The sequence below is a fragment of the Heterodontus francisci genome, chromosome 1, assembly GCF_036365525.1.
Source record: "Heterodontus francisci isolate sHetFra1 chromosome 1, sHetFra1.hap1, whole genome shotgun sequence".
NCBI lineage: Eukaryota > Metazoa > Chordata > Chondrichthyes > Heterodontiformes > Heterodontidae > Heterodontus > Heterodontus francisci.
In genome coordinates, this window is record NC_090371.1 from 265487094 (window position 1) to 265495932 (window position 8839).

Sequence of the window (8839 nt, forward strand, 5' to 3'; positions counted from 1 at the left end):
TTGTGGTTGTTGGAGGTCAATCATGTCAGTCTCAAGACATCACTGCAGGAGTTCCTCATGGTCGTCTCCCAGGCCCAAACATCTTCAGCTGCTTCATCAATGACCTTCCCTCCATCATAAGGTCAGAAGTGGGGATGTTCACTGATGATTGCACAATGTTCAGCACCATCCGCGACTCCTCAGATACTGAAGCAGCCCATGTCCAGATGCAACAAGACCTGGACAATATCCAGGCTTGGGCTGATAAGTGGTAAGTAACATCCATGCCACACAAGTGCCAAGCAATGACCATCTCAAGCAAGAGAGAATCTAACCATCTCCCCTTGATATTCAATGGCATTACCATCGCTGAATCCCCCACTATCAACATCCTGGGGGTTACCATGAACCAGAAACTGAACTGGAGCAGGCACATAAATACTGTGGCTACAAGAGCAGGTCAGAAGCTGGGAGTTTTGCGATGAGTAACTCACCTCCTGACTCCCCAATGCCTGTCTACCATCTACAAGGCACAAGTCAGGAGTGTGATGGAATACTCTCCACTTGCCTGGATGGGTGCAGCTCCAACAACACTCAAGAAGCTCGACACCATCCAGGACAAAACAGCCTGCTGGATTGGAATCCCATCCACCACCTTCACCATTCAATCCCTGTAGTAACACACCAAGGCTCCTTCGACAGCACCTTCCAAACCTGCAACCTCTACCACCTAGAAGAACTAGAGCAGCAGATGTATGGGAACACCACCATCTGCAAGTTCCCCTCAAGCCACACACCATCCTGACTTGGAACTATATCACTGTTCCTGCACTGTCACTGGGTCAAAATCCTGGAACTCCCTTCCTAACAGCACTGTTAGTGTACCTACCCCACATGGACTGCAGCGGTTCAAGAAGGAAGCTCATCACCACCTTGTAAAGGGCAATTAGGGATGGGCAATACATGCTGGCCTAGCCAGCGACATCCACATCCCATGTACGAATACAAAAATAAATTGATGATCTGAGGAAGCAAATGTGCCTGAAGGTAACCTTTTGCAACTCTAGGATTTCAGTGAACCTATATTATAACCTATGTCATTCAATCCTCTTCAGTTCTTTTGCACAGACAACATTTGCAGCTGCAAATAACCACTGTATTCCACATGATATTTGATCATCTCTATCTGTACTTGTAAGCTTCAAACACACGCTGAAGTACGTATTTATCCAGCTCTTTTATAAAGTGGATGATCAACCCAGCATAGTGTTTTCATTTAGTGTATATACCACATATCTACTACCCAATCGAGGAAAAATGTCTTCTAATCTCTAATTTACTCCTGTTCTCTGATAAAAGTTCAGTGCCTTTAATCCTTTGACATACCTGGATCATGCCCTCTCTTGAGCTTTTTCCTGCAGTGTAAACTAGTTTAATTTAAGGCTCTTTCTTTATAATTTACATATTTAAATCATCGAATCATCCTTGCTGTTCTTCTCTAATGCATTAACGCTCATTTGAAGATAGAGTGCCCAATATCCTGAACATGGTATTACCAGTGAATGAGACAAGGTTAAAATAACCCTGGTGACATACTCAACCATGTACAAAATGTATTCCAGTAAGTGATTATTATACATACCAGCTTCACCTGATTGGAAACATTGCTTTGTTAATGGAACTTCCTGTCAAGGCATGTTAGCTATTGTAGGCCCATGGCTTTGTCCAATCCCTCAACTAACAGCCCATTTTAAAATAGGAACCATCTATCAAATGTACAGATTTATCTTGTAAGAAAGGAAGAACAAATTAATTTGCATTTGTACAGCATCTTTCATGACCTCGGGATGGATCAAAGCACTTTACAGCCAATGAAATATGTTTTGAAGAGTGGTCATTGTTGTGATGTATTGATCTAATTTGTCTGGATTGCTGTAAATGCTTTCAATTCCTTAGAGTTGTCCACCAACCACATTCCATGTGGTCATTGGCAAACTTTATACGATGTATTAAGTACCCTCCTAATATTGTTTAGAAACAATGAGGGCAAAAATCCACAGCCCTTCCAATGAGTTCCTGGTTAAATTCATAGGAGTGCAGTGGTGGAGCCACAATTAGGCCAGGGCCCTGACACATCAGGTCTCAGCTCTGCCTGCAGCCTATCTAATGCCTTATTAGGACTGGAGCATCTGCTAGTGTCAGACAAGACCTGCAGTATAGGAGAGGCAATGTCCGGAGGGCAGGAACTCCCAAGTCAGCAATTCCTATGTCCCCAAACTAGCCAGAGATCAATGCATCAGTTTGCTGAGTTGAAGCAGGAATACTAGTCTGCTGAATAGTGGCTGTGGGGCTGACCTAGGGGTCCAGGCATGGATCATGGTCTGGGTCTCCGAAGAAATAATATATTAAGCAAATGTTCAGCTTCCTTATAAAGTAGAACTATGGGGCAAAGGCGGACATACTTCTATGGGATGGTGGCATGGAGCTCTGGAACCAACAACTTGCAGCCTCTTCAGTCAAGCAGGTGCCTGAGATGTACCACTAATGGTGTAGGCATGCACATACTTTATTTAACTTAAGTGATCTCTCCCTGATTCCACAAATTTTGACGGAATAGGCACTGGCAATCACTTATCGGGTGAATCCCACTATTTATGTTGGTATGCCAGGGCTGTGGGTTTTGGGGCCCAAGGCAAATAGATAAACTAATCATATTAGACCTGTACAAAACACAAGTCGCTGCTCCCTCTCAAGGAGTTTCTAAACTATAATTGAAGTCTTTGGTGTGGTACCATATTTGGTTCTGTCACATTCATCTGTTCGACATTGTATGGTGTATGTAAATGTTTCTATTGCTCGTACCAAATCTATTCTGGAACACCAAACATCTGAATGTCTCATTCCTCACCCCTAGATGGTGGTGTTGTTTAGCAACATTGTGGTTACACCGTGGTACTTGAGAAGATTTTCTTTTACGTACTCTTGATTCAAGTTCTTTTATAAGATATTTTGTTGTCAGTGATCTGCGCTTGTCAGATGCATATGTCAGATATATATGATTATGTAGTAAATAAACAAATAGCATGCTCGTCAATATACCTCTGTCACTTTGAGTTTTTGAATTCCACCACAAGAACAAGATAAAAAATATTTTTAATTAAAAGACAAGATTTGTAATTTAAAAGGAAAGAAAATAAACAATTTGTGGTGCAGTATATATAGGTCCAGAAGAACAGAGCATACAAATATCCATGACTCGTTGGACTAGATACTACTGTCCTTGAAACAGTGTATAATTGTGATGACGCACTGCATTCTTCATCATTAGCAGTTGGCAGTGTGCCATTATGGAGTTGGAAGGCTGGTATTAATGGAGCACTGGAGCCATTGTCACTATAAAATAATTTGACCTAAAATTGGCAGGCCATTGACACTGCATTATGTTGGTGCTTCAAAGTTTTGGTCCACTAAACAGTGGAGTGTGGGTTTGCATCCCTTATGGCATTCCCAATATTGACCTTATTGTTATTGGAAACAGAAACGTAGAAAGGTATCAATAGATTTCCAAATATATGCCTGTTAAATATTGCTTTTTCCTAATAAATTTTGTCCTGAAAAATCTCATTCACGTTCAGCTCCACGGATTGTTCATTGAGTTTATCTAGTTAGTATCTGAGATGAACAGAGATGGAAGGCCCTCAGTTTATTTTCACTCAGGACAGTGATGTGGGTGATATAATTAGCCTCATCACCTCTGGACTTTGCAGGAGTAAGTCAAACCAAAATGTTATCCAGTGACCCCCCCCCCCCCCCCTCCCTTCTGGACTCCCCCTATGCCCCTAAGCTATTCTGCTGTAGTCATTTACACCTCATCTAGACCTATCTTTTGGTTCTATACTCATCTCATTATCACTTCCTTTTGCCTTGCACCATCATTCCTTTTGTTATTTTATGAGTTCCTCAGGGTAGTGTCCTGGGCCCAACCATCTTCAGCTGCTTCATCAATGACCTTCCTTCAATCATAAGGTCAGAAGTGGGGATGTTCGCTGATGATTGCACAATGTTCAGCACCATTCGTGACTCCTCAGATACTGAAGCAGCCCATGTAGAAATGCAGCAAGACCTGGACAATATCCAGGCTTGGGCTGATAAGTGGCAAGTAACATTCGCGCCACACAAGTGCCGGGCAATGACCATCTCCAACAAGAGAGAATCTAACCATCTCCCCTTGACATTCAACAGCATTACCATCGCTGAATCCCCCACTATCAACATCTTAAGGGCTACCATTGACCAGAAACTGAACTGGAGTAGCCATATAAATACCATGGCTACAAGAGCAGGTCAGAGGCTAGGAATCCTGAGGCGAGTAACTCACCTTCTGACTCCCCAAAGCCTGTCCACCATCTACAAGGCACAAGTCAGGAGTGTGATGGAATACTCTCCACTTGCCTGGATGGGTGCAGCTTCAACAACACTCAAGAAGCTCGACACCATCCAGGAGAAAGCAGCCCGCTTGATTGGCACCCCATCTACAAACATTCACTCCCTCCACCACTGACGCACAGTGGCAGCAGTGTGTACCATCTACAAGATGCAGTGCAGCAATGCACCAAGGCTCCTTAGACAGCACCTTCCAAACCCGCGACCTCTACCAACTAGAAGGACAAGGGCAGCAAATACATGGGAACATCACCACCTGCAAGTTCCCCTCCAAGTCATACACCATCCTGACTTGGAACTATATCGCCGTTCCTTCACTGTCGCTGGGTCAAAATCCTGGAACTCCCTTCCTAACAGCACTGTGGGTGTACCTACCCCACATGGGCTGCAGCGGTTCAAGAAGGCAGCTCACCTTCTCAAGGGCAATTAGGGATGGGCAATAAATGCTGGCCTGGCCAGCGTCGCCCACATCCCATGAATGAATTTAAAAAATGTTTTTATCACTCCTGTCTTCTGTCCTATCACAGAGCTTCCCTTTTGTTCTTTCACTCCACCCCATCCCTTTCCCAGGCTCCATATCTGCTTAAAAGCAGCACATCTCTAGCATCTGATGAAAGGTCACAGACCTGAAACGTTAACTTTGTTTCTCTCTCCACCTACTGAGTATTTCCAGCACTTCTGTTTTTATGTCATCAGTAGCATCTTCCAGTTCTGATGAAAGGCCATTGATCTGAAGCATTAACTCTGTTTCTTTCTCCACAGCTGGTGTCTGACCTGCTGCGTGCATTTTCTGTTTCTAAATCCTATTCACTACTTTAATTGTCTGTGTGTGAATGAATAGGGTTGGTGTCAACTGTGACTGCAGTCAAATATTCTGCTGATGCTGCCAATGACTAATGGTCACATGGGTGAAATGGAAGGCTGCCCATTGCCTGTAGTACAGCACCCCAGCAAGAAATCAACAACTTCAGGAGACAAGGGAAAGAGGAGAAAAATTGAGAATAATATTTTAAAATATGTTACATAAATGATTTGTAAAATCTAAATTACAGTGTGTGTTACAGATGCTACTGAAATAATATGCTTTCAAAAACCAGACACAGCTGATTAAGTAATAAAAACAGAAAATGCTGGAAATACTCAGCAGGCCAGACAGTCTTGCTTCTCTGCAGATGCTGCCTGACCTGCTGAATATTTTCAGCATTTTCTGTTTCTCGATCAGATTTCCAGCATCTGCAGTCTTTTCCTTTTGTTTACCTATGTAGTTAGTTTATTGCTAGAAACTTCCATCATATCTTTTCTGCAATTTATTCACAAATCAATTGAAGAATCATTTTAAAATGCACAATACCACCACAGTACACCAAGTGTAATCTGGACTTGAAGCATCTCGAGATGTTGTTTATTAATGATTAGAAATAGACCAGTTTTATCATCACACTTCTTGACATGCAAATTTATTGTAATTGATTGGTTTCAATTTTGTATTCAAAACAACAAATCAAAACTCTTAATGATCAGTGAGTAATTCTTAAAAAAACAGAACTGGACCAATCAAATCACTCAAACAAATTATTTTTGACTGCAATTATTTTCAGTAACTGAAATTTCTAATGTTGAAAATAAGAACTATAACATAATAAAGGTAAGAAATTACAGATTCCATAACATAAACTTACCGAAGAAAATTGCCCTTTTTTTCTACATTAACCTTTAAAAACACAAGTCTCAGCCTCTCTGAAAATCTAGGGTTGTAGTTGTATCATTCCAGATCAATCACTCTGCCAGCTGAAGGGTGTTAACAACTGCAACGTCACAGTCTGAGTTGGTGCAGTGTCAAGAATCTCACAGCATGGACGATATTTAGTGGAGGCAACCGGGTGAAGAGCCAGCAAGAGCCCCTCGTTGCCTCTTTTTGGAAAGACCCACTGCGTCATGTACCAATCAGGCACTGAACTGGGTAGCAGCGAGCCTTCCATGGGATTAAGGACCCTGGAAGTCTCGCCCACTGTGACTCAGCAATGTAATGGTGGCTGCTGCCAGTAAAGTACTCACCAGAGGTCCGGGATCATTGATTGATGCAGGATACAGGTGAGCGATGGTGAGAATGGTTTTGTGCAGAGGAGATCATGGGTAGGGGCTGTAGCAGGGTCGGCAGCAAGGGCAAGGTTTTCAGCGGCCTCCCCTCTCCCCACTCCGCCCGATGCCGGATCCCTTGATCAGGCACTAAGTGCCTTTGAACGAGGGACCACTCCTGCCGAGAGCCATCAAGTAACCCGCAGAGGTTTGCTTGTTGTGCTCCCTGTATGATGACAGGCCCACCCGCTGCTGGGTTGACACTGGTGGCGGCGGGAAGTGGCCCTTAATTGGACATTAATTTCCCACTTAAGGGCCTCAATTGCCAGCGTCCACGGGCCTTCCTGCCAAGGACTTAATTGGCCGGAGGCAGGAAGGTGGCAGGGTCCCCACCCACCACCATCCCACCCAATTAAATGCTGTCCCCGCCTTCAAATTCACCACAGTGGGGGGAGCATAAACTCCAGCCCCTTGCATCAGCATGATACTCTCAAATCATTTTTTTCCTTAGGTGATACCAATAATTACAACTGTAATTATGCTGCAAATAGGCCACACTGTGCTCAGGACAGGAAGCTGAGCCTCAAAGTATTGTTATCATTTGTTCAGCAAATTCCTGACTGAGATATAGCGGATCAGTAAATTAAACCATGTACCATTGAAGTAATAAAACAGAGTGTTACCACAATTTCACCTATGTTTAAACAGATAAATAATATCAGACCACACTTCCTAAATGTGGCCTAAAGTTCAGTGACATAAAATTTGGTGGTTTTTAAGAGCTACAAATTCATTTGATGGACACAATCTTAACCGCAGATGCTATTTTTGATAGACTTGTGATTTAAACTCATCTATGCAAGTGATTTTTTTTTTTTGCTTCTGCATAGGTCACAAATTTACAGCATTTCCTTTCCCACCAATACTATTTTCAAAATTATTTTCTCACAGATGGAACAATAAAAGTTGCTCCAACATCTCAGTGTTTAAAGATGTCATGAATGTTCCTGTGCTGAAGTTCATCCCTATCCCGTGATAATCATCCCATAACTTTATTTAATTCGTATTTAAATTATTTCTGTTCTTCTCTGAGTGAGTCTGCCAATTCCTCCCATTCTCTGCTATAATTGGCATCTTTCATATAATTGCATCAAGGCTGACAGATTCAATGCTACAGTTCATGACTCCATCAATGATTGAACAGCTAGGAAACATTGTAAATAATCTGAGATGATTTTTTTGAGCTAGCATGTGAGTTTACCGCCTTATTAGTGTTAGATATTTGTATCATTAATAAACCTGACTTTTTTCCACTGGGTGCCCAGAGCAATTTAAGCTCCTGTTGCCATTTTATTCAAACTAGTGGTGGGTCAGCAACAATCATAACCCACTGTCATTTTTTTCCATTAAGCTTGAGTCACCTTATGGTTAAGTGAATTTTGTTTCCTCTGGTGGGGAGGTAGGTTTTGTGTTCATTGTGTTAAAGGATGTCATTGCTGGGTTGTTACACTGCAACAAGAAACTTGCAGAATACGATGCAGTACTTATACCTAATCAATGAACAGTGAACAGTAAATGAAGTGCCTAGTGTTCTGACTCTAGTACAGGTCAGTTTCTACAGAGCAAGAGGACTCACATTCATATCATTTGGGCACAAAAGATGCACCCTTGACCATACTGTGGTTAGTCTGCTCACTCTGAATGGGCGAGAAAGTAATGTAAGATTTAGCATTATTTTAATATATTAGGGAATGATTTAAATGCCACTGTCCAGCAATTAGGGCCAAGCTGAAGCTGGAAAAAGCAGCCAAACCAATGCAAGTGCTGGCAGAGGCTACCCTGGTGTTATGAAAGTGCTTCTTTTTTTTGTTAAGTGTTTTTTTGAGGACTCATATTTAAATTGTGGAGATAGATTCATTGGAAGGCTGATTTCATAAATGCTGGACTTTGCTTTGTTGTTGACAGTTCACTGAAAGGACACTGAGATGCTATTTGAAAACAACCTGTGCTGGAATTCATGTGCTTTAAGCTCAGTAGACAACAGGAACCTTGGCGACCTGGGGAAGATGTTTACAGAGAAGCCACGTGTCAAGATTTATGGAGGTCAGGAGGTTGACCTTCTGTTTTGGGCTTTGATTATTGTTTTCAAGTCAGTTGGGGTGTGAATTGTTTTGAAGACAGTTGGAGATCAACTTGCCAAGGAGAAACCACCCAGCTCACCTCTTTCTCTACCTCTTTGAAGAAACCCTGCAAAGATCCAATATAGGAGAGCTAAAATCCCTGGTGTTGCATCTCTCCTGAGAAGCTGGAAAAACATGCCAGGGTAATTCTCAACGGTGCT